This window comes from Plectropomus leopardus, chromosome 5, assembly GCF_008729295.1.
Source record: "Plectropomus leopardus isolate mb chromosome 5, YSFRI_Pleo_2.0, whole genome shotgun sequence".
Lineage (NCBI taxonomy): Eukaryota > Metazoa > Chordata > Actinopteri > Perciformes > Serranidae > Plectropomus > Plectropomus leopardus.
This window is the reverse complement of record NC_056467.1, coordinates 28,682,638-28,709,840: the sequence shown is the minus strand read 5'-3', so window position 1 is coordinate 28,709,840 and position 27,203 is coordinate 28,682,638.

Genomic DNA, 27,203 nt, shown 5'->3' with positions numbered 1-27,203 from the left:
GGTAAATAGAGCACTCAAATATTGATTTGTATGTTTATTAAAATGGCACAATCAAAGCTTCAAAGCATTCTGGTCCCCATTCCCTTAAACCCTTAAATATAACGCCATGTGGTACATGTTAAAAATGAAATGTGCTTTTTTTCCCTTTTTTTTTTTTGCACAAAAGTGATTAAGTACTTTGATTTGTCAGATATTTACTTACGTGAATTTGAAGAAAAAAAACATATTTCTGTTCTATTTTGTTTTATTAATTACCATTTTTGTATTGTATTGTTTGTAATTAACATATTGATATAGATGGAATAAAAAATGCATATACAGTAATACAAGATGCTATCCATATTGTCCCTCTCTATATTTATGTCCTGAAAATGCTCTTTAGTTTTTAGTACATGCAAATCAAAAAAATATGGGAAACCATTTAAGTGTTACATTGCATTTACATGCTGCTCATGCTCCAAACTACCTGGTGATTTTATATTGCCTTACATTAAGTGGTTCTTTTAGTGTCTTAAAATGACAGGAACACCCTTTTTAAATATTAACACAAGAAGAAGAGGAAGAATGACACACAAAGTCAACATTCATTTTTTAGAGCAGTCAAACTTGTGATCGCAAAATTTGCATTTAAACCACAACTCCAGCAGCAGGGAAACACCCTCACTCAAAAGAGGAACATCTGTGTTTTAAAGCTTCCTGACTAATTGCTATCATTTATTCAACACTCAAGACTCTCCAAAAACAAGTGAGCCACCTCCCTGCTGAAACCGGACAGCATGTGTTCTGAGATATTCAGAGTCACATTCCCAGTCTCTTTTCATGGCTTACAGTTTTCTGTTGAGCTTGTAAATCAATTAAATACAGTACGTCTTTGACAGGCGTCCTGCACAAACAGGATCAGGATCTATCAGGATGAATTCCTCCTCATCCGTCCTGAGTATAGGGACGAGGGATATGTACATGAATACCCAAAGAGGAGCAGGCCCTATTGTCTGCTGTGTTGGCATTTCTGTATTCACCACATGGAATACTTCCATTCCAGGACTGAATTGTGTGTCAATATATCCGTGCCTCCCATCTTCCCTCAGGCGTTATTCTCAATGCAAAGCTGGCTTTAGCGCCTGCTGACCTGTGTAGTTCTGCAGGAAGATGCTGTTAGCCCTGGGAGAAACAAACATAAAAACAGTCCCTCTTTCTAACATGGTCTTTAATAGTAATGTGGACCCTGTGGGTGTGCCTCGCTTCCTCTGAGCTCCTACACAATATCTCAGAAGACCAGCAGCGGTGGATTCACTGAATCTACAGAGAAGAATGGAGACTGAAATCCCTCTCAGGCCTGTTAATCCACAACATTAAAATAAGCAGAAAAAACAAACATCTTAAAATGAGAGCTAACTGTGAAAAATATACATAGTGTGCTCTTGGAAGCATCAACTAAATAGTGTCAGGATGAAATAGTATTTGTTCTCTTTACTCATTATTCTCTCCGCTCCACTGCCTGCTAGGAACAGCAGGTATAACAAAGACAAATGACTAAACATTAGACATGTGAGATGTCACTGTGCAGTTCATAAAATCACTCAACTCACTTGTCGGGCCCCTATGGCTTGATTAAAATCTGTTTAGTGTGTGTGTCCAGAGAATATAGTCCGTGTTTGTTCATACAGTGAAAGGTATAAGTGCGCAGAGTTATCGTCCACCTCACCAGGAAGGACAGCTACTTGCTTGACTTTGGGCAAGGACGTGCAGAGGCAGACCAGCGCCACATGGGACATCTGGATTTTCACACTTCTCGACACCCACGTGTAATCGACAGCGACAGGCAGTGACTGACGGCATCAACTCCCGAGTCTGAATACTCAGGTGGACAATGATTCCTCAATCATCTCTGAGGCTGGAACAGATCGGCGTCCTCGCCGCATGGCAATAATACTTTAGTCACACGAGTCGGAGCTGCGTCTTTTCAGTGGGGACTGTGTCAGTTAAAAAGCCACATTTACATTGTTTGTTTTTCGGGAGATGGCAGGTTATTTGGGAGACAGGTGACAGCTGCATTGTGATGATAAGGTTTTCGTGAAATGGGGTTCCACATACAATCAGCCTGAATAGAGAGCCATCTTTCTTCATATATCATATTTCATATTTCTTCTTCAGATGTGAAAGAGGGTGAAACAAGTTCTCCCAGTTCAGTCCTCTTCAAAGTTAGGAGATAAATTAAATCTGAAGGATGTTAGAGAAAAATATCAAAACAGCACCCCTTATACAGCTATGAATATAATACTGCCAGAAAAAACTCCTGCTATTAGACTGCTATAAATATTCAGTAATTCTGTACAGCAAAGGAAAAAGGGCTGGGCAATGGTAAAACTCAGAAACATTTGGTGGACAAAAATAACACCAATGTATGGAATTCAAACCAATTAGTAATAGTAGTTAGTAATGGATAAATTAAGTATAACCTTTTTTGAAGTATTCTTAGCCTTGTGAGAGTTTCCCCCATTTAACCCTTTGAACTCTGCAATAGAAATGCTACACCAGTGCCTACACTGGTAATTTTGCTTATTGTGTTGTCATTTCTTGCCGTGTCTTCAAAAGTTTCCTTACCCTAAAATCTGTACCACCTAAGATAAAAGGTAGTATGACACTGTATTGACACAGAACACGATGAGAGCATTTCGAGCAGTGAGATTACACACAAAGTCAATGCATAGACGCGCATAGACATGTTAAGTTGGATGTGAGTTGAAATTTTGTAACCTGTGTGAGAAATTTGCATGACGCTGTGTCATATAGCCTATCAGCGTTGAGATCTACCAGACATTCTCCTGATGTTACAGAGATTTAGAAATATGGACAAACAATGCTGCCGTACACCTGGAGCTAGAATCAGTTCTGTACAGAGACGGAACAAATAAGAACTTGAAGGGTTGGAGATTCATGAGCAAAGCTAAAACGTTACACACTGGGTTCCGAAACTATACCTGTGACTTGTATTAATTATTTTTGTTGAGTTGCTTAATAGCAAAAGGCTCTCAGTAACATTAATTTAAGTTAGTCTTTTTATTGTGGAGAGTAAACAACTAAACTGAGGGCATGAGGCTGTAATGCACTGCCATGACAGTATGATAATTACTGAAGAGAGTTACCATCTTGGTTAATGCTGCTTTAGGCACAGAGCATCCATGTTTACATCCAGCAATCAGTTCTGCTTCACTGCAAACAAAGGTAGCAGTTAGCTGTCTCCCGCAGTTAGTAAGCTAGCACAACAGTTAGCAAAGCAGTCGAGGACGAATTTTTGCAAGTAGCAAATCATTTTTAAAAAAATAATTAAGTGGCCTAAATGTTTGAGTAACACACGTAAAAATTTGCGTCCTGTTCAGTGTAAACATATTATCCAATAAACCTTCACAATTAATGACAAATATTGAAATTTTGTCATTTAAAAAGTAATACAATAATACACTTATCCAAAAGATTCCTAAATTCAGAAACATAAAATATATATTTTTTAAAAGGTATTTGAACTCTGTGCTAAGTTATTTAGTTTTTTTTTTTTTTTTTTAAATATGCTCATTTTTATGATTATGATTATGATTACGTGATTGGCTGGATAAGTACCAATCTTTATTTGTATGTGATATATGGCAAGGACAAGCACCAACTGCCCACGAGTAAGTAAAAGACCACAGTTGAAGACAGATTGAGCCTGCTTTGGCAGTCTGCAGCACTGTGAGAACCTACAATAATACAAATTTCCCAAAAAGACAATTTATTGAAGTTTCTCAAATTTTTTTTCCCCAAAATTTCCAGCCACTCGCTTACTTGGTTATAGTCTGCCTGACAACTCGGAAATGTTAATGCCTCTACATAATAAATGAAAGGCATACAGGGGTAGAGAATAAACAGGTCCGGACAGAAGTTCAAGAGACGCATCATTTCTGGGGCATTAAGCGCGACGGGATTCAATTTCGTCTTGCCTGCCGGAGCGTGTTCCTTCCCGTCTGTCACTTCCGCCATTTACCAGCAGTTCCTGAGCCAAAAAAATAGTATTGTCACATTTCCCATCACAGCTCTGTAGCTTTCCTATCACACACTGGACATGGTGACACGGTTAAATCAGCATACTAATCATTGTCCTTTTGATGGAAGGCTAAAGCCCAGCATTCTCATCTGCCAGCTCCTGCCCATTGCAGGAGAAAGACATAAGACCAGGCTTGGATGTACATATCATGTGAACCTCAAGGGCAAAAGACACATATAAAACTGCCTCAATAAGTTGAGGAGGCCAAATATCTGGTTCAAATAGTGAGAGTGTAGGTGGTTGGCAGCCCTGCCAGATCTGATTATCACAAACCCTGTTATTTTCAGACAAGGACAGGCTGGAATCTGGAGAACTGCCATGTGCTGTAGAGGTTGTGGGAAAAACACTCAGTGATAATGTTAGTTTAGTTTTGTCCAACAAAAACAGGCATAGCAGCCTGATGGGAGGGTATTTAAAAAGCTTAAAGGGGTTTCACTTTCACTAAATACTCAATCATCAAATGAGAACAATCCCACAATAAGAGTGAGTAAAGAAGAATGAATGCCTAAGCTATTGACTCTGTATTGCAGTGCACTGCAGGTTGATGTGTGAGCCAATGTCCAGAAAATGAAAAAAATAGAAAACTGCTGTACAAAATTTCTCAGAAACAAATCTAATGTGAGTCCAACACTGTGTTATTGATTTTTCACACAGCCTGTCGGGAGATATTATTGTAAAATGATTAAATGAGAAGTATAAGAGGATATTGAAACCTTTTTTTTTTTTTTTTTTATCTTGAGACCACAATGTTGGAGCGTGGTGAGCAGAAAGATTCAGCTGTAAGTGGATTTCCCATTTCTGCTTCCAGATGAGACCTTTAGTAAAGGCCTATTTGAACAGTTGTTACTTTGCTGTAAACATGGGGAAAAAACTGGTGCTGGGCATTAAGTTATATTTACATCTACAATTAAAATTCCATAATTTACTTATTATACTTTAAATGTGCAATAGGGTTTTAAAGTGAAATTACTCTTTATATCACTGACTTAACTGCAAAATTTGGTGCAATATTTCAGCTACAGTATTCCTCTTTGCAATTATTCTAATGTGTAATATAGTCTCACAATTCTTGAATGCAGGCTCTATTTAACATGTAACACATTGTATATATTCTTATTGTTATTCTTACTGATCCCCTCCCTAAGCTACCACCTTATCGTGGTGGAGGGGTTTGCATGTCCCAGTGATCCTAGGAGCTCAGTTGTTGGGTGCTTTATGCCCCTGGTAGGGTCACCCATGGCAAACAGGTCCTAGAGGAAGGACCAGACAAAGTGTAGCTCACAAGACTCTTATGATGAAGAAAACAAATGGTCCAGAGTTTTCCTCGCCTGGACGCAGGTCACTGGGGCCCGGGGGTGGGCTTTGATGGTGGGTGGCCGGGCCTTTACCTGTGGGGCCCGGCCGGGGCCAAGCGGAATGCAGCTGCGGCAGTCGCTGAGGCGAAAACCCGGGCGTGGGAGGAGTTCGGTGAGGCCATGGAGAACGACTTATATACTAGAGAGGAGGGTCCGCTGGATAGTCGAACCCCGGATTCAGGAGGAGCAATGCAGTTTTCGCCCCGGTCGTGGAACTGTGGACCAGCTCTGGACCCTTGGCAGGGTCCATGAGGGTGCATGGGAGTTTGCCCAACCAGTCCACATGTGCTTTGTGGACTTGGAGAAGTCATTCGACCGTGTTCCTCAGGGAGTCCTGTAGGGGGTTCTCCGGGAATATGGGGTTTCGGACCCCCTGATACGGGCTGTCCATTCCCTGTATGACCGGTGCCAGAGCTTGGTCCGCATTGCCAGCAGTAAGTCGAACTCGTTTCCGGTGAGGGTTGGACTCCACCAGGGCTGCCCTTTGTCACCGATTCTGTTCATAACTTTTATGGACAGAATTTCTAGGCGCAGCCAGGGTGTTGAGGGGGTCCGGTTTGGTGACCTCAGGATTGGGTCTCTGCTCTTTGCAGATGATGTGGTCCCGTTGGCTTCATCAGGCCGTGACCTTCAGCTCTCACTGGATTGGTTCGCAGCCGAGTGTGAAGCGGCCAGGATGAGAATCAGCACCTCCAAATCCAAGGCCATGGTTCTCAGCCGGAAAAGGGTGGAGGGCCCCCTCCGGATCAGGGACAAAGTCCTGCCCCAAGTGGAGGAGTTTAAGTACCTCGGGGTCTTGTTCACGAGTGAGGGAAGGATGGAGCGGGAGATCGACAGGCGGATCGGTGCAGTGTCTGCAGTAATGCGGACTCTGCACCGAGCTTACCCCCCCTACTTGTTAACTCACTGGTTAAGCTGACCTGATCATGGGTTTAACGTTTCACAAACAACTATTAAAAATGGGGAATTACCCATATGAACAGTAGGCGGGTTTCCATTACAGATTTGGAAAAATTAAGTGATATCTTCAAAATGTCAATTAACAAAATTGCAAGATGAGTGTCTCCACTGAGTGATGTTAGGCGACTTCACCTGAAATACCACCTCATGTGAGCATTAAAACTTTTTTTAGAAACTGACGTTTCCATTAGGTGTATTTTATAGCTGCAATTTCAATTTGCACAATTTGAGGGTTAATGGACAGCAATTCACTCTGGATTGTCTATTACAGCTCTCTGATCTCTGTTGTCAAAAGTACTGACACATTGATACACAGATTCTAAACATTTTGAAAATGTTTCACTACAGATTTTTCTCACTATACAACTTTCTCACTTTCTCTTCTAACGAGTTGACGCACACACATGCAGTGCCCTCATAGCCCTGCCTCTCTCTCTCTCTCTACATATATATATATATATATATATATATATATATATATATATATATATATATATATATATATATATATATATATATATATATATTATAAATTTTAACACAAGTGGTCTGCTAGAGACGCATGATGGACACAGGTGCGAACGGTGACATGTCTCGTCTTTCCAATTTAGTTTGGATAACAGGAATGCATATTAATTCCAGGAGTAAACAGGCTCACAGAGCTTTTACAGCATGGTTTTGTTTTTTAAACAGCTTGTTATTGCCTTTTGAATGTGTATCAGTCTCAAAGACTTTTGAACGTGTGTGCTACTGCAAAAAGAATCACTAATGATTTTTTTTGTTAATGTCATTCTGCTGTTCTCTGCTAATAACTGAGATACAAAAAGTTATAGCTACCATGATACATTCTTGTTATATTTATCTATTGATATACATTTTAGATTGTAGAGTTGCAGCAATATAGCAGTTTCAAAGTATACTAATATATGAAAATTTATGGCTATCACACCCTGTACATAAGCCTGTGAATGTTATTTAAAAAACACAGCTAGACAGAGAATTTCACCCTTTTTGGGGTTATTTTTCATTTCTAGTTATAAATCATTCATTTTTATTCCTTTAAGGGTCATTGTAACTGATAATAATAATTATTCTGTAATATGGTTTTGTGATATTTCCTAAGATGGTTATCATAATGTGAAAATTGTACTGTTGCATATGCTCTTACTGTCAATTTTTCCCCATGGTATTAAAACATGGTATCAAATATTGATATTATCTTCAAGGTACTGTATCAAAGCCAGATTTTTGAGTATTGTGACAACAAACTGTGTTGTGATATAACAGAAATACCAGGGTCACTTTTTTGTGTCTTTGACTGTCTGGAAATCTGATGTTTTCAAATCACAGATGGTGAACAAATGAATTTAAATATGAGTAGCTTAGGTTAAACGTCAGATTAAGCTGTTATAGGGCTTTAAAGTAGCATGTGGAGTATTAAAATTTCAAAAGAAAAGTATTAGCTGCTTGAGGTGGGAGAAATGTTTTACTTCTTACTACTTTTTCGGTGTCAAATTACTGCCTTTTTCAGTCTCATGAGTGCTGCTTCCGATTTCACTGCATTTTTAAAACATTACACAAAACTAGGATGCTTTACTTTTTGGAACCAGCAGTTCTGATCTGAGCTTTGAGCTGCCGTCTCAGCACTCCAGTGTGGAAAGTGCTGTGTTTGCTGTTGGGCTCTGTCCATGGTGCTGGAATGCTCTGCTTATGGCACTCTTGTCAACCAGGAGGCCTCCTGATTTAAAGCACGCGTACTGTCACCTTGTCCTACCTGCACTGTTGTTTGCGATGCATCTGAGATCATTCTGCATCCTGTTGAGTTATACTCTATCAGTGTTTGACCGCAGATGCTTTTGTTGTCGTATTACTTCCAGACAGAGAAAGAGGCCTTACATACTGAGCCTTTTGGGGTGCAGTGCAACAGAACTTTACCAAGCAATGCAGTGTAACATTAGTGAAAGCTATACTGAGTGTATGATGTTGGTTTATAAAGTCAGGTGGAACAGCTAGCTGAGGTGAAAGACATTACGACACCAAGTGATGAAGGAAGAAGTTACAGGACTGCAAACAGCCGGCCACAGAGAAAACCCTGTGGGATATAAAAGCATGTTTTTTACGTTTTTAATTTCACCCAAAACAAACCTTGTGATTGTTGGAGCAATCGACATAATAACTAGATTCCTGACAAGAGTTACCAAGACAGTTGGGTGATTTTTAGTTTGTGTCTGTTGAGTTTGAATAAAGTGTGTATCCTGATGAGTTTTAAAGCAATTAAGCCTTGTCAGTCATACAAAACAAAGAGAAAGTTGATATAAAAGGTGCATATTTGTGTTACTCTGTTTAACAAGAAAAATAGAAGTGAGAATATTATTTTTCCTAATATTTTGTGGGTTTCTATTGCATATTTATTATTCTGAAAAGCTAAAAGTAAGTAGCACACTTGCTGCTTGGGACTATTAATGCCACACACTTATACCATTATTACCATATACCCAGGTGAAATTTTAGGAAGGTGTGAAATAATACAAAATGCCCAAGCCTAGTCAGCGGAAAAGTGCAACAACATAAAATCCCACTCTACCAACTTAACATCAGAGAAGTAGTCAAGTTAAGAACTTTATTGTCATTCTGCCAAAACAAAACGCAATTGAAACTGTGCCAATGCCTGTGATGCATACTATAGGTAAAGGAAAATAAAAACTTCACACTGATTTAAGTAATGATAAATATGGAACATTATACTCTTAAATCCTGGATACAAAAATACAAGCAATATTATACAAATATTTACAGTACTCTATATTAAAATATAGCATTAAAGTAGCAAACTTAGAGGAGCAGGACAGGACTTTTCTCTCATTAACTGGGAGACAAAAGCCACCTGTTTGTGAATGTAGTACTTACAGTATGCATGTTACCCGTTTATTTCCTTTCTAAATAAGCTCAGAGAGGCAGCAGAGATATTCTGCTGCTCCTCCATAGCCTGATGTCTGGGTTTAGTTCTGCTGGACAGCTGCTGCATAAAAGCTTATAGTTTTTCTCTTGGATCCAGAAGCCTCTGTCAGAACATGTTCTTATATCACAGTGTTTTACTGATACAGCAGAAAGAGCCAGTGAGGGGTGTTGTGGACCAGTCATCTTTAATGTGGCTTTGCTTTTTGCAGTAAGGAACTGAAAGCTACCGGCGAACCTGAACTCATTTTATTGAGCTTTGATATAAATTCACAATGTGTCAGTTAAACGTGCTGATTTTTTTTAAGGCTGACAAAAAAATACATTGAGAAAATGTTTTTAGTTTGATAACACGGACGTAGGAGCAAGGGTTGGATCTGACTTACAGCGACGCTTTACAGACAGCCTATCACACTATGCAGGAGTCAGGACCATTCTTATAGATGCGCAACTTGAAGCCTTAACCTTTTAACACCTGGATCGATATCAGTTTTCTTGTTCTGCATTACTGATGCCATTTCCCTGCATTTATGGGTGGGGTGTGGGGGGATTATGCATTTATAATATGCTATATATATTCAAAATTGTGTCATATGAAAAAAATAGCACTTTCTTGAGGTTATATTGTTTTTCTTTTTTTATTACTTTCATGCAATTTTTGTGCAACTTTTTACTGAATTCTTCCATTTCTGCCACTTCTTGTTATGCAGCTCATTGCTGCCCCATGTTTTTCAAAGAAATTATGCCATCTTGCTATGGTTTCAAAGGTTGAATAAAATGTAAACAGAGGAGTGAGTTATATAAAAATTCACCCTGTGTTGTTATTAATGTAGAGATTATTTAGAGACCAAATATGTTGTTGTACCAGGCTATAAACATGTTTATTTCTGCTGTAAGGTTGAGTATTTTAGCATGGGGGGCCAAGGGACTGAGATGCTCTTGGAGCCAGCCTCAAGAAGCAGAAGATTTGCATTTTTTGGCACTTCCACTTTGGCTTCATTTTCTAGCTCTGGGGGGTTGCTGTTTGGTCAAAACATGTAAACATGTAAAGGTTGAAACACAACCTGTCATGTAGGATATGATCATCGGAGATGTGGAAAAGTCATTGTAATTTTAGTGAACTGTTGGCTCACCAGTCCATCACACGGCTGAATCATAGAGGCAGAAAACCATTTACACTCACTGCATGACATTTTGCAAACTGAAAAGGTGTTAACCACTGCACCATCACGCTCTCCAATTTAAGGAAAATTACTTTCACACAATACAAGTACTTATGGACAACAAGAACACACAGATGTTAATGCAAACTAATCAAAATCCCCTTTCTTCTATGTGTTAACAAATTCTTTATATTGCACCCATTCATTACAACGCCACTAAACTTTATTTGTTATAATCCAGGTTTTATTCCAAATCTGAAATCAATATGGGCTTTTGTAAATTGAAATTTACAGCACACACTGAACACAACATCAAAATTACACTCCCACAGAAAAACAATGTGGGACAGCTGACACTGATCTCAGCTGTACATATTGTACATATTTTACACTGTGCTGATTTTACCAGCATGTGCCTACGATAATGCAGCAACATTAAAGGTTCAAATAATGGCTTTAGCAGGTACAGAGGCAAGTGCAAATGATGGTGATGGTCAGTGATTTGACCTGCAGGAGTGTCGGATGAGAGAAAAGAGAAAATGCATCTGTGCCTTGAGAGCTGAAAGAGGCAGCAAATGGGGAGTATGAAATGAAAGTACTTCTCATCTGAACTAATTTCCTCAGAGAAAGACTGTTCTCAAAGTGCCGGAGCTTTCAACTGACGGCTGATATCATCTGTGAAAAGGCTGCTCCAAACCCTCAGCTGCTCTGGCAGAATCTATGTTACAGAAGCCATTGCAATATATTGTTCTCAGCATTTTTTAATGTATGCTCCTGTTTTTCTAAGGAATTTCTATTCAACTTCTATTTATAACTTTAAATTCCTTTCATAGTTTGCCAGGAGAGTTTTGCCAACTCTGATGTTAATAGACTGGTCCATGAGTAAAACCACCTTGGGATGAATATAATGCCATACTTCAGAACTGAAAAATAAAGGTTCAAAAGGTTGAAATCTTGAAATCTAATTTTGAGGCTTGCATTTTTTGATAAGCTGAGAATTTCAAAGAAAAAAATATCTGCAACTACTATAACATGATTTAATTCTCCTTCTTTACTGGAGCACTCTTTTGACAATGTTTATTTAACACATTTTCAGAGAGTCAAATGTCACCGTATTCTGGGTGTATTTAGTTTGTTTTTCCAACGCTTTCTTTGGAAATTCTTAAACTTTATGAAAGCGTATATGGGCAATGACGAGACTTTGTGGTGCATTCAGATGCACTTCGAAAACTCGGAAATCTATAATCATGTCTGAAATAGTAAAGCTGTTGTTTTTTTTAAACATATTTTCCTTTGTTTTAAATACATACATCTGACATTACTTTCTTGTTCTTTTCAAGCATTTTAATGACTATATGCAAAAATTAATAATTTCTTATTCAATCTTTCATTGGCAGATTTTAAACATTCAATAAAACAAACAAATAAGATAATTATTCAGATATCTATTTACGAACAGTTGCATAGGAGAGGATTGAGCTGAATTTAACTTGCGGAAAAACTCAAACTTCCGAAAAATTATGTTTTGAATGCAACGTTTCAGTGTGAGTGTGTTTTTTTGCAAAAAATCGAAATTATTAAATTGTCATCAGCAAATCCCACAATATGCTTGCACAACAAGTCCCCTCGTACATCCAAGTTTCAGCATTTATAAATGTTGGTTCTCACAAAATGTACACTGGTTTTCAGATTACCATATACACGGTTTCAAATCTGGATAGCAAAATAAATACACTGGAAGAAAAATTTAAAATATAAAACTCTGAAAATGTGTTGGAAAAATATTGCAATACACTTAAATACAAAAAAAATGTTTGCAGAGACTTTAATTTTTCCAGCCTATTAAAACATTACACAAGCCTTCAAAAGCTTTTGTAAAATCACATTTCCACCAAATGAACATAGGGGTTTTGGGGTTGTTTTGTTTTTTTTTTTTTTTACAGTTTCAAACTACTGTACTATATTTTATACATAAATCCATTATGGCATAGAGCACTATGGGATATCATGTCTACAAAGCCATCATCATAAGCTTAATACTCTCTTATAATGGTTTAAAAGTACAAAGCTTTCTTTGTCCATCTTTGATCTTGTTATCATTGTGAGTCACTCTGGATAACTACATGCATAAAATAAAGGTTTTCCATCCTTGTCGAATTTGCTCTCAGAATACATTAATGTGAAAGATGTGTGAGTGGGCGAGCCAAGTGAAGGAGATGCATATCGTATATGGCCCGATTATCAGCCGTGATATGTTGAATTAAAACCGGAACAAATCAAATAGGAGTCTTTTTGGTGTTTCATTGAATATTAATTAAGGTAATTAACTGAGGTAAATTGCAATTTAGAATGTAATTGGTAGTGAGATGACATTTGAAGTTCAAACAGGCCCGAAATGCAGTCACCCCTAACCATATGCTAATGGAATTTCCCTAATCTTTAGCCTCGCTTTTGAAAGGGTTGGATTTTACTGTCCAATTAGTTTTAACCAAACAACCTCTGGGTCTGCAGTGAAAGTGCAACTGCAAAGAGTTGGTGGAAAAATGGAGGGACATGTTGGCTGTGAGAGCGAGTAAAGCCTCTATACCAAGTGTGATGGAACACGTCAGCCGTGAGCAGCGGATACTGGTGGGAGTAAGTTGAATGAGGGGAAAACTCAGCACAGGGAGCAAATACACTTGGCTTAGAAAAAGGAGCTGAAGGCTTTGTGCGCACCCACAAGGGGTAAGCTTTGTACTGTTCCCTGATTGAAGAAAATCATACAGAACACAACAAAATTTCTCTCCCTGTGCTCCAAACAGAAGATTTGGGGCTAGAGAAAAGAGTTGACTGTCTATTCTTTCAGATATGAAAGTGGTCACCCTGGAATAAAACTGTGTGATGGATAAAACACGTTCTTTTATGTTTGTTTTCTTTCATGAACTTGTATAAGATACAAAATAAATGACCTGCGGAAGCTATGAGAAATGATTGTTGTCAGTTTATTTTTATTTCTTAAATAGTAAAACTGCAATTAACCAAATAAAAAGTGATACAAATGTAGTGGTTTAAAATAGGGGATTCATTAATTAATCAACAATTAATTTAAATACAATAAGTTTACATTAAGTTTAAAAACCTCAGAGCACAACCAGTTAAAATAGAAAGGTTGACAGCCCACTTTGCCTTTTTAATCAATATAGTCTCATAATTTGAAGTTTGCTACAGAGTTCTTTTTCCAGGTGTACAGGGACCTGACATTATACACACACACACACACCACAAGATCAAGTGTCTTTATAAATGACAGTTTTATTAAACTACTCACTACACAGCAAAACTACTCCTAAAAGACTACAAATGAATGAGTTTAAGAATAAGTATGGATAAATAATGTAATAGTGAATACAGCAAAGACACAAGGTGAATAAAATGACTAAAGGAACAGCACAAACAAATGAAGCAACAATAAAAACAAAGGAATTAAAACCAGTGAGGAACTGAATTACATGTGACATCTGGACTTGATCAGGTGCACTGAAATAGTGCAACATGATCAAGCAGATGAGAATGTAAAATTAGAGAAAAGTCAATGTCAAGCATCGATCAACAGCAGAGAGGCAACCTATCCCATAAAACATTGAAGGAAAGGATAAAGAAGAGGCCTGATCAGGGAATAACCCATAATTGTATTATTGGGAGATCCTAACCTAGGTCTAACACTTCCTGTGTGTCCCTGTCATTTAAGAGCATCAACCCCATAAAAGCACAGGAAAAATCTATCTGGAAAGAAAGGCTGACACTCTTGCAGTGTGGCCTTTGTGAGGACACTGGACAGGCAGCTCGGTTACGCTCATGCCGTTCCAGTGGCTGGTCTCGGTCAGTTTGAACGTTGCAAACTCGGCTTGAGTTTTTTTCCTCCATCTCTCTCTCCCAATGAACAGCTGATCATCTTGTTATACTGCATGTGGCTGAGATGGAATCACCATGACAGCTTACCAGGCTTCGTTTCATTCGAAGTCTGTTTGTCTCACAGTCTCTGTCGTACAAAGTCCACTGGTTTTAAGTCGTCCTTTAGAACACATGTTGCACGATTTTTTTAAAAAGTTTTCAAGGTAGATTAACAGCAGCTTTCAGCATCTCAGGGCTGCAGCACAAGCAGGCATCTAGACAGGCACAGAGTTCTGTGAAAACTTGTTACACATCATCAGGAATAACCTGGCTTCAGTACTTCAGCACCATGGTGATTTTGTGCGTAATCGTGGTCATTTTTACACATCATACCACTGATGTAACCCTAGGAGCTTTTTGTCATACACTGTATGACATTTTTATAGAGGTCTTGAGACACACTTAAAGGCACCTACAATTAGAAGCCATATCACAAAATGCTCCATCTTTTAACGCTAAGTGCAGTCATACAGATGGTGGAAATAGTCAGGTACAGCAGCCTGGGTTTGCTAGTCAAAAACCTGCATGCTTGTCAGGAGTGTTTTTACACATAAATGCTGGGGAGAATATTTTTGTAAAGTAAATTGTTAAGAAAAGTAATCTCCTCACATCTATTTTCCTTATTAAACAGAGAAATACAACTTTACTGGGGCTGCTTGATTATAGCAAAAATGATAATCACAAGTATTTTTGATTGACAGTGAAAGCACATTTATTTAACATGATTACTCATTAGCCTTCAGAACATCATGCAGTTATTGAACATTAACTCCGGTAGTTTATGTTCAGCACTGGATGTCCTCTAACACTGAATACCAGTGAACTGAAAAACAGTAAAAGCTTTCTGGTGCAGCCATGACTGGGTAACACATCTTGCACATTACTATAGTTTGTTCACATTAACGTAAAAATAAAACCTAACTAAACTAATATAATGTAACAATACATAACAGTTACTGTATCAATAACAGCAAAATAAATTTTGAATTGAGATCAGACTCAGCACACAGACTTTTCTCCATCATCTGTTTAGAAGCAGCTGGGGGTGTCACTAGAATGAGAAAAGCTGGTTCACCTTAACAGTCCACCTTAAGGGAGCCTGGTGAGTTTCCAGTGGGAAGCTAACCTAGCTTGCTAACTTCCGGGCTAACTTCTGTCACAAACATTCAGAGAATAAATGTACATCAAAGCTGCGTTTCACCTCCATACTATACATACTCTGCTCCCCTCGCTGCAGCCTCACTGCTACCATCACAGGCACACACACGTTTGCTCTCCCTGCTCATGCTCATTGTCGTTCGTGCTCATTGTCGCTCGCTGCACACGCTGTCTGGAAACAAAATGAGATGACGAAGTCTCAAAACAACCGGAGAGGCAGTGTGCTGTGGCTCTCTGTTTCCAACCCATGCTGAAACTTCAGTTTGGACTTTGGGTGGAGTTTGGAGCACAAGGAAAGGGTGCTCTTGATTTACAAAATAAAAGACAAAATGGGAGCAACATTGTGAGAATCATCATGCTGCACATAACTGTTTTATCTCGATTATCTTGTTTTGAAAATCTAGGAAAGTCAAAATCGTAATCAAAATTAAAATCTGATAAATTGACCAGCCCTAAACTGTATACTGTTTGATTTAAACTTTCTCTTGGTCACAGAAGACTGACAATTCTAAAATGCCTTGTTAACTCATCATTAAACACACTCAACAGAAACAATAAAACTCACCCAAATCATCTTAGCTACTCTTGCTAGTAATCTAGTTGTTAAGTCCACTGTTCCAACAATCACTAGCTCCAGTTTGGTTTACAATGAATCTTTTATTCAGCGAACAAGACTGGGTTAAAATCTAGAATTTGGCTAGACCGTGTACAGTAGTTCTCAACCTTTGGCCTTTAGGGACTTCTTTAATATTATGATCATCAAAATTTCTTTCCTTGTGCTAGAAACGAGGAAAATGAGGGGAAAACTCAGCACAGGGAGCAAATACACTTGGCTTAGAAAAAAGAGCTGAAGGCTTTGTGCACACCCACAAGGGGTAAGCTTTGTACTGTTCCCTGATTGAAGAAAATCATACAGTATGGATCGTTGTACTTCCAAAACAAAATTTCTCTCCCTGTGCTCCAAACAGAAGATTTGGGGCTAGAGAAATTAGTCGATTGTCCATTCTTTCACATATTAAAGTGGACTTGCTGGAATAAAACTGTGTGATGGATAAAACAGGTTATTTTGTGGTTTGATTATTTCATGAACTTGTATAAGATAAAAAAATAATGGTTTTAAATAAATCCTTCATTAACCAAGTTAGATGTAAAAACAGTCACTCTCTGCAGGCCACCAGCTGTTTACAGTCCTGTAACTTCTCCCTCCAACACTAGGTGTCACTGTGTCTTTCAAATCAGCTGTCTGTTCCACCAGTAGAGACTGGAGTCTGAGCTCTGCTTGTCAAGACTTTAGTTAGTAGTTTGTGAATCTAACAATTTTATTTTAAGAGTTTGCACTCCGCTTTTATTTTGAAAAAGTCCGCATGACTTCCGGTGTTATCATTTACGGCAGTTGTATTGGGTATTCTGACAGAAGCACACGGCCCATTGGTAAGCTGTAGCTAAAGAAACTAACTAACTGCCAACAATGTGTAACATGCAAATATATTGTGTTGGCATTTATTTCATTGCTAGGCAGTCGTAGAAGAGTGATATGAGACTGTTGAGTGTGAGATACTGTGGTTGACTACTCCCGATTAGCACCGCTAGCTCGCGGTTAGCATCGCCGGTTAGCATTGCCGGTTAGCATTTAAGCTAACGCCGTTAGCCTTCTAAGCTAGCGTTTGGCTGGCCGTTGTTAGCATTTAGCCTAACATGTTAGTTGCTAATGTTTATACTGTAATTTATCGTTTGGGTTTGATGTGTGTATTTCAGTTCATGACTTTAATTCATAGAAGTATATTTGATTGATAAATATTAAAAAGTCTATGCTTGCTTACGTTAAAAGGTATTAGTAAAAGGTAGAAAAAAATAGTTATTTAAATAAATAAACACTGTCATATGTAACATGTTATTTTTGATTAACCATTCCAGGTTCATGACCTGTGTTGCCTGTGACAACTGTGTCGCCTGAGGTCCCTTTGTAATAAAATAAAAGAAGACAAAGGATAACACGAGTTGTACCCACTGTGTGCTTCCTGTCAAGCCTTTTCGGAGGGCTAAGAACTTAAAAGTCCGAACAGTCATAAACCAAGGCCCCAGCTCTACACGAAATATAGACTGGAAAACCTTGAAGCCCTAACCAAGCTCAAAGACTGCCTGACCACTCTGTAAGCTAACAGCCCATCATCCATAACACTGTCTGCTCATGAGCTAACGTGTGAGCCAAGGAATAAGAAGCTAAATCCAGAGGAAGGGGAGCGTCTATAAGCCCAGCAGAGGCAAAGACTATTGAAACCCAGGTGGTATTAAAAGCTTCAAATTTGGTCAACACAAGAAAGCAACATGGCAACATCAAAGGAAGAGCTTGAGAGGCTTAAGCAGAGGCGTTCGGCAGCTCAGACCACTTTCACCAAAAAAGCCAACCATCTCACCTCCAGAGCTAATGCGTTGGAAGAAAGTGAAATGATTGGCGAGTGGAGGAGCTTTAAATCAGAGCACTCAAGAGTCAGTGATGCTGGGTTCGAATACGCAACAGCTCTGAGAGAAGCGGATGATGAACATGCTGAAGAGATAGCAGTGCAAGTTGAAGTGAAAACAGCTGAGTGTGACCGTAAGTTTGATGAAACTGAACAGATCGTCCAAAAGAGCTTCTGAACCAGGTTCGCTGAGGAGGCCATCACTACCCTCGCCACTGAAGCTGAATCAGCCATGGACCAGGCTGAGGGAACCGATTACCGACGGATGACCATGAAACAGCGTGACCTAATGAATAGAAGCCTGGAACGGGAGATCTTCGAGCTTGAAAGAGAGGTAAATGATTGGATAAGTATGATTCCTAGACCCAACGTAACAGAGTCAAAAGAATGCATAAGGAAGCTGAAGAAACGTTGTGAGAAACTATGTGATGAGTGGGCATGGCAAGGCCAAATTCGAGGCTGGGTCCTGTCTGGAGCCGAAGAGGAGGAACCACATGAAGTGGTAGAGCAAAACCAAGACAGTCACAGGAGCAAGCCCAAGGAGGAGGCAGCGCCTCTTGGTGCTCAGCCTAAGCCAGACCTGTTCGACCCCGAGAACACTCAACTTCTTGTTGGAGGCATCCAGCCTAGCTTGCCCAACCAACCCCCACATCTCAGCTACGGTGTATTTCCAGACGCAGCAAGCACGCCACACAGAACCTTCAATGCACAGCAAGGTGGTTCTGGCATGAACTCCAGGACCTACGATGTCAAGCCCCTAATAAGTTTGGAGCGAGCACGGCTGCCTGTATTCTCCGGTGACATGCGAGATTATTACCGTTGGAAAGCTGAGTGGGAAGACTTGCAGCGGCTGGGGAACCCACACGGATTGGAAAATGTGAGGAAATTCCACCTTCTAGGAAGTCTTGACGATAAAGTCAAGAGGGACCTTGTGTTATCCAGCTGTGGATCCGCTGATGACGTGTTCAGGGTTCTGGACAATAAGTATGGAAACAAGCCAAAAATAGTGCTACTGAGCTCCAAAGAAGTTCAAGAACTTCCCCCCATAAAGGGAAACCAACCCAGAAAGACAATCGAATTGATTCAGGCCATGGAGAGAGCACTTCACGATCTCCAAGTCCTGGGGGAGGAAGATGCTGTAAAGAATCGAGTAGTAGCGCAGTCAATTGAGAGTAAGTTGCCTGACTCCCTAAAGGAAAATTGGCTAACTCACAAGAACGATCCTGCAAGTGGCTTTTCATCACGCAACCACTTCGACTGTTTACTGCAGTACCTGAAAAAGCAGGAAGACATTCTCGAGGAGTTAGATCAACTGCAAATACAACCCAGCCCAGTGAACAAACTTGAAGGATTAACGAAAAAGAAAGCATTCACTAGGGCTACATCGGGGAACACTCAAAACTCTTCACCAACTTCATGCATTGTGTGTGGAGACGATGTGCATGCAGGCAAACTGTTTGCCTGCAAAGTCTTCAAAAAGCTCAACTTGCCTGGTAAAAAGACTCATCTAAAGAAAGCAGGAGCATGCTTCAAATGCTTGCGCCACCATGACGTCGATGGCAGTTGCAGCCTTAAGTATCTCTGCTCAAAGGATGACTGTCGAACAGGAGGGTCCTCAGATCACAACTACCTTCTCTGTCCGAAGCCACCGATAAAAAAGAGGGATAAGACGAACGGAGTGCAAAGTGATCCAAAAGCGGAGAAAAGAGGACTTGGACTGACTGACAAACAGGAGGAGCTCTTTGCCAAACTCTCTCCAGAACTGAAGGCAGAGTTCAAGGAAGCTTTCTCAAACAAAGTCACAACAACAGTACGTGCCACCGGCAGCAATAAGCTGAAAGAGTACCCAGTCATAATGATGCTACTGGGAGTGACAACAAACTCCGGCCAGCTTATTGGCACCTTGATTGATCTTGCTTCGGACACAAATTACATTTCAACTGAAGCCGCGGAACGTCTCAAGTTGAATGGCGAAAGCATCAAGATGATTGTCCAAGGAGTTGGAGGAATGGAAAAGACAGTTACTACCAGAAGGTACACTTTGAGGATAAGAATAAAAGGCCCCAAGGGTACGGTAACTGAACAAACTCCTCTGCTACGGCTTGGAGAGCATTGCAAAGGTGAACCAAGCAGTCACACCAGAGCAACTACAAAGGTTCTTCCCCGACATCACAACCAACGACTTAAACCGCCCCAAGAAGATTGACCTCCTAATAAGCCACAGGGAAGGTCGCTTGGTCCCTCAGCCAACCAGAGTAGTAGGAGACCTCGTCCTCTGGGACGGACCTCTTGGTAAGACTGTCGGTGGAACTCACCCTGAGCTTTTTGAAGAAGTAGACCTCGCAGTCCATAGGTCTGACACGCACTTTGCAAGGTCAATGAGAACAGCGTCAAAGGCATACAGAGAGATCCTTTTGGACCTGGCTAGACCTTGCAAAGCCCAAGTGGAAAATGGAGAGACAATCTCACGGAGTACTGCAGCAACCAACAAAGAGGTCTTAGAGTGGTTCAAATGGGATAGCGTTGGCGCGGCCTGTGATCCTCAATGCGGTGGCTGCAAATGTGGTAGGTGTCCCCCTGGAGGCAAAGAAATGACCCTAGGAGAGTAGAGGGACCTGGAGAAAATCAAAGAGTGCCTCACCTACGTGCAAGCGGACAAGCATTGCGAAACCCCTCACTGGGACGCAGCTTACCCATGGAAAGGAGACCCTGCAACGCTCCCTGATAACCTACGTGCAGTTGAGGCAACCTTCTTAAATGCAGAAAAACATCTCGAGAGAGAGCCAGAATGGAAGGCGGCGTACAGAGAACAAATCCACGAAATGGTCTCAAGAGGAGCTGCCGCTAAACTCAGTAAAGACGAAATCGACAGTTGGAAGGGGCCTAAGTGGTACATCAGTCATCTGGTCGCGCCTAATCCCCATTCAACTACTACCCCTGTAAGGATTGTTTGGAATAGTAGCCAAGAGTTCTTGGGAGTAAGTTTGAACGATCTCCTGCACAAGGGACCGGACGTCCTCAATCAGATCAGAGGAGTCCTTCTGAGGTTCAGGAGCGGATTGTATGCGGCCTTAGGCGACGTGAAAAAGATGTATAACTCCGTTTGGCTAAAGGACAAAGAAGTACAACTCCACCGCTTCCTCTGGAGGGACAACCCGGAGGACGATATTGAGGTTTTCATTGTCGTCAGGGTCAACATCGGTGACAAGCCTGCGGGCTGCATAGCTCAAGTTGCTATGAGGGAAACAGCAAGCCTGCCCCAGTTCGCTGCTATGGTTGAAGAGCGCCGGGTTCTGGTCAAAGACAGCCATGTAGACGACATTTTGACATCACACAATAGCATCAAGACATTGGAAAAGATCACAGAAGGAGTGGAAAAGATCTTAAGAGCTGGTGGCTTCTCCCTCAAACCGTGCTACAGCCAACATCAGTAACAGTGAAAGTGTCATGTCTCCACCCAAAACTTTGGTGTTACCTAACCAAATGCAGGACGATGAAAGCAAAACTTTGGGAGTCGGCTACGAACCAGAGACTGACAAACTTCGTATTATGAAGTCTATCAACTTCTCGAAGAAAAGAGGTAAAATGAGGACGGGACTCGACTTACCTGAAGATGAAATCAGAGGTAACACACCAAATCCCCTAACCCGTCGAGTGCTGTTAAGTCAGATTGCCGCATTCTATGACCCCATTGGACTAGCAACACCTGCCAAGCAGAAAGGGGTGATGCTTGTAAGGGAATCCTACCAAGAAGCAGGGAGGGATAATCCAATCAAGGATACTTGGGACGATCTCTCTCTCTTTGAGGAGTACGTGAGGCTGAGTCACATCAGGTTCGAGAGAAGCCTCACGCCACCAGGAGCCATAGGCCGCTCAGTGGGAGTCACGTTTTCAGATGGAAGGGAGGCCTCCTACGGAAGGGAGGCCTCCTACGGAAGGGAGGCCTCCTACGGAGCTGTGCTCTACCTTCGGTGAGAGGCCGAAGAGGAAATTCAGCGGTGTAGATCTTGTGCACCTTGTTGAGCCCAAGCGGTTTACTACCTTGTCAAAGTTGTGCGGAACCGTTGCCTGGACTCGACGAGCTGTGGAATCCTGGTGGGATAAAGAATGGCAAGCCTCGGGTCCAGCAAAGTGGGAGGCAAAGGATTACAGGCTGTCTGCAGCAGAAAGAACAACTGCGTTCCAAGACCTGGTCCTTGCAGCTCAGAATGGCGTGGAGTTTCACGACACGACTCTAAACTGCCTGGTTGTGTTCAAGGATGAAAATACAGGACTATTACTGTGCCGCGGTAGAGTCCAGTCTTGGAACGAAGATCGAACAGCTGTACCATTAATCCCCTTCCAGCCGTGGCTGGGAACCTTGCTGGCAAGAGAAGCTCATGAGGCAAATCATGAAGGCGTTGCTGCCACACTGCTGCTTACGAGAAGAAAGGCCTGGGTGGTGCAAGGTCGGAGGTTAGTCAAGAAGGTGATCAATGAGTGTCTCATTTGTAAGAAGCAGAGAGCCAGATTGTCCCGGCAAGTGATGAGTGACCTCCCCCCAGGAACGTACTAACAGAGCAAACCCATTGGTGCATGCTGTGCACTACATACAATGAGTTTTTATAGAGAGGACAGTTGTTACATGTGACAGTATTAAAAAAATCATTATTATGGGATTTCCATCAAACACATTGCACTCAACTTTACTACAGAGTGACAGGGCTAACTGTTAGCATCACACAGCTAACATTACCGGAGTGTAATTAATGGCTATAACAACAGACCGCTTTACAAATCGGTATTGGATGTTAGCAAATGCTGCCTTTGTTAGCTTGTTTCAACCGTTCACAAAGGACAGCCACTCCAGAGATGTCAGCCAGAACAGGTTTGTTGGGACCATTTAATGATTTGGTGTAGTATAATATGCGCTGCTAAATGGGCAGACCCTGAATTGATTGTTTGCCAAGGAGAGGAGCTCCTAAGATAGCAACAACAGAAAGTATGATGATATGGTGGGGAGTCAGGACAGTTTGGGGAAAGACCCCTGGAGCCACAAGGATCGAAAGCATGTATCATTTGATAGGAGATCGATATTCAGCCCTATAGATGCAGATTTTTCTTATTTAGAGGTCCTCCTCAAGGTTAGCTGTCCCAACAAATTTGTCAACACCCCCAGCTAGTTCAATGATGGGATAGCTGCTCAGGTGAAGATGGGATGTCACGAGTCCAAGCCCTTCCCTGTACACATAGGAGGGAGGTGGGGTTTTGTGGTAGCACTAGTGATCTCCACCATGCTTCTCCACAATGGGAATGAAAACAGCAGCAATGTGGCAGGGGACTTCAAACTAGATGGTGACCTCTTAAAAATTATGACATATTTCACAAGCAGTTCCTGGAGCTAAAATATGCAGACGACTGCGCTCTTGTGGTTGATACTCTGGAGGATCATCAGACTGTCCCTGCTGTGGCAGTAAGAGCGCATAGCAGGATGGAGCTAAATGTCAACACTAAGACAAAGGTCTGCCAATGCACCACCAGCATCTCCTTTACTTAAAACTTCTTCTTTGAAGAAATATAAGAAATATATTACAGATGTGTTTTGCTGTATTGTCATTTATTATCTATACATTAACCTCCTTGTATTGGTGCCTAAAGGAGAAGTTATAGCTATTGATGAATGCATTAATATACTAGGGGCTTAGATTATCTGTATCAGCGTTTTATTTCAGTGATCACCATGACATTAATTAATTAAAAAGTGCATCGAAAGTGTCAGCATGGGAGGAACTTTTACTTTGTTAAACCATAGGAAGCTATTTTATTCATTTATTTTTTATTTAAATTTACATTTGACTTTACACAAAAAACGTTGCTGGGAACTTGCTGTATATGATGTTAAATGTTTCACTTTTGATTAAACATTTGTTAAGGGCGTTTAAACAAAATTTTGTGTTGGAGTTTGTCATATTCCAAATTCTGAATATTGAGAGAAAGATTTTTATTTTATTGTAAATGCATATCAGTTCAAGATATTAGTTATCAGTCTCCTTAACCACTAATAATCGGTATCGGTATCAGCCCTGAAAAACTAATATCGGTCGACCCTTACAATAAACATATTTTCTTACACCTACATTATAGTGTGACATTTATTAAATATAAATGCCTTGTAAGGGGACATAAAGTGTTGCATTTTCTTAGGAGTGAAATAAGGAAGGTTACTGTTGTAAAATTTTGTCAATCAACTAATTCATCAGAGTTAAGGAACTGACTGGGCCTCCTCTATGTTCACACAAATTGACTGAGCAGGTACTCAGCACCAGTGTTACTCCTGTTCAACATCCAGTGAAAACAAACTGAACCTTAATTAGCTCTATCATTAAATGACACTTGCACAAATTTAGAGCTTTTGTGTGATTGTTTGGTTGTCTTAGGGAGCTGCAGCCCACTGCAAACACAAACCGCAGTGTAATTACAACACCTTATTGAACATGAGTATGCTCCCTGGAGGACATCATTTTCCGTTGCCTGGTTCTTCAAAAACATCAATGACCCCGTTTTGAAACTCTGAAGAAGCTGCTGCTGACTGTAGGCGAATAATAAAGGCGGATCTTCTGTTTGAGCGCTGCCCATCAGGACCAGCTGGCACTAAAGACTTATCGATTAATGTGTTGCTGGCTTGTTCTGACTCCTTGCTTATCCAAATGTGTTTTTTACTCACGAATATTTCACAGTTTTGCTTTTGTGAACCTACTGCATCAGTTTTGATGGATTTTTAATGTTAAGTTTAAAATTCTATGATGCTTTACTATCACATTTATACAATAAGTGTTCCTAGTCGTGCTAATTTAGCCTGTCACCACACCTTACTTTGTTGGACAATATACTGTCACAGAAATAATAATAATTAAAAAAAACAATATTATTGTCATTTTTAATCCATTTTATGCCACTGGTATAATTTAATTATAATAGCATATACTTACAAGTAAACCCTGTCAAAGAGGACTAATGTTTAAGCTACTTGTACAAGAAAGTATATAACTTTTTTAGTACCTCTATATGAGTAAACCAAGATTACTCAGTTTAAGATTCAATACAAAAAAGAAATCTTTCGACTAATAGCCAAACTTCACGAGGCTCCAACAAGGCCGATCTCCATAATAAAGCCGGTGTGCTGCCAGGGATGGATGGCCAGGAAGCCAAGCAGTTTCCTGGTGGAATTAAGGAGTGGAAGATAAGGTTCAAGGAGAGAAAACCTACAAACAATTGACTATTTGGCTTGTTGTTGTAACAAATATCAGGACTGCCATTTCCACCCAGAAAAGTGCAGCTACAGGCTACCAGAAAGCTTCACTGTGTCATCGTTTAAGTGTTGTTTTGTTTTTTATTTTGACTTGGACAATTAATCAGGGCCAAAGAAAGATTAAAAAAAGTGAGAGAATCGAGATAGAAATGTGTACCCAAGGCTTTTAACAGTCAAGAAAACCCCACTGTTTATTCTAGCATCATTTTAGCTTAATTGTAGACAGACATTATGTAATTATGTAGACAGACATGCATTTAATCACAACAGGAAATACTCAGGTCAGCAAAATGATCCTTGTGATTGTCATATATAATAAGTCTATAATGTAACTATCATGCCAGGCTTAGTGCTTATTGCATACGATGCACCACTTTGATCCAAACTGAAACGACCACTCAACTACGGGATTGCTATAAAATTTTCTACAGACATTCATGGTCTCAAGAAAATACATTTTACTGATTTATATGATCCACAGACTGCGTTTTGTATCACAAGCAGGTATAAATTTGTGGCTTTAAGTGAAATATCTCAACATCGACTAGATACATTGGTTTGGAGTTTTGGTACAGACTCACTGTAAACTAAAGAGAACCTACAATTCTCAGTCAGTCACTTGGGAACCAACTCAATCAAAAACTTCTCTGCTTCTGGGACCCATTTCTTGCTTGTCTAGATGAGGCTAAAGGGGGATGAGTCACCCAGAAAGCTAATTTGAAAATGGCCCTTGCATGAGATTTAAAGCACAGCACTTTTATTAGGTCCTCCATTCAACTGGAAGCCTTTTATTATTACTGTTCTTGTTATTGCATTTATTTTATTTTCCTTTACTTTCTATGTTATATTTAAAATGATTTATTTATTTTTCTATTTTCTGCACATGTCCGAGCCCACCTATTACATGACTGTTGTTGCTGATTTGTCTTACCGTTTTTGCGGGGAAAAAAGCCTTGAAATACTTTTATTTTTTATATTTTCTGACAGTCCATACTTAATTCACCTTAATCCACCAATCTTAAAATCGCATACAGCAGTTCTGATTGCTTGTAGAATCTCATATTTTCCTACATTTTAATCTGCGCACGTCTGAACAAATCAGCCGGTCCGCACTCATCTGTGACTCAGCCTATACAAAGATCCCACACACAACAATAACCATCTGAAATAGAGCCATTAATCTCAAGCATGCTCCACTGCTGTAACAAAGACACAGATGTCAGTGTGTGGATCAAATAGAGAAATACATATAGCTAAATTTGGGTTCTTCAGAGATTGAATCAGACAACAGCTCGAAGAGAGAGGAAGTTAAATGAGGCAGTAAACGATGGTGATACCATCAAACCCTCACACATCCTTGATTATAAATTCAGTATTACATTGAAAACTCGACGTATGAGGTGGGTCCAAGGAACAAAAATCACTCAGTGGTCCTTGATTATTTATTAAAGCCATGTAAAGTATTCTTAAGAGACTGCACAGGCAGAAATCACACCTTTCATTGGAAAGCCCTTGGTAGATACTGTACTGTAAACTCCTTCAGACAGCAGAAGCAGGGCACACAAAGGTTTGAATATTTTTTATCTATCTTTAATCACATCCAGCAGGCAATCAAAGCCGCACTTGAGAGGGCAGTATATAGTTCAATCCATTCATCAGAAAGTGTCTAAGACTGAACTGCCATTTGAAACATCCATGAATGTTTGGTCCTGTTTATACTCAAAGGACAATTTATTAAACCATTTAATTAAACCAAATTGCTTCCTATACCTAGGAAGATTTTGATGTTTGTTTTATCTACAGTATTTAACTGTTGTGTATACATGAGTGTACTGCAGAGATTTCCAGGGATTC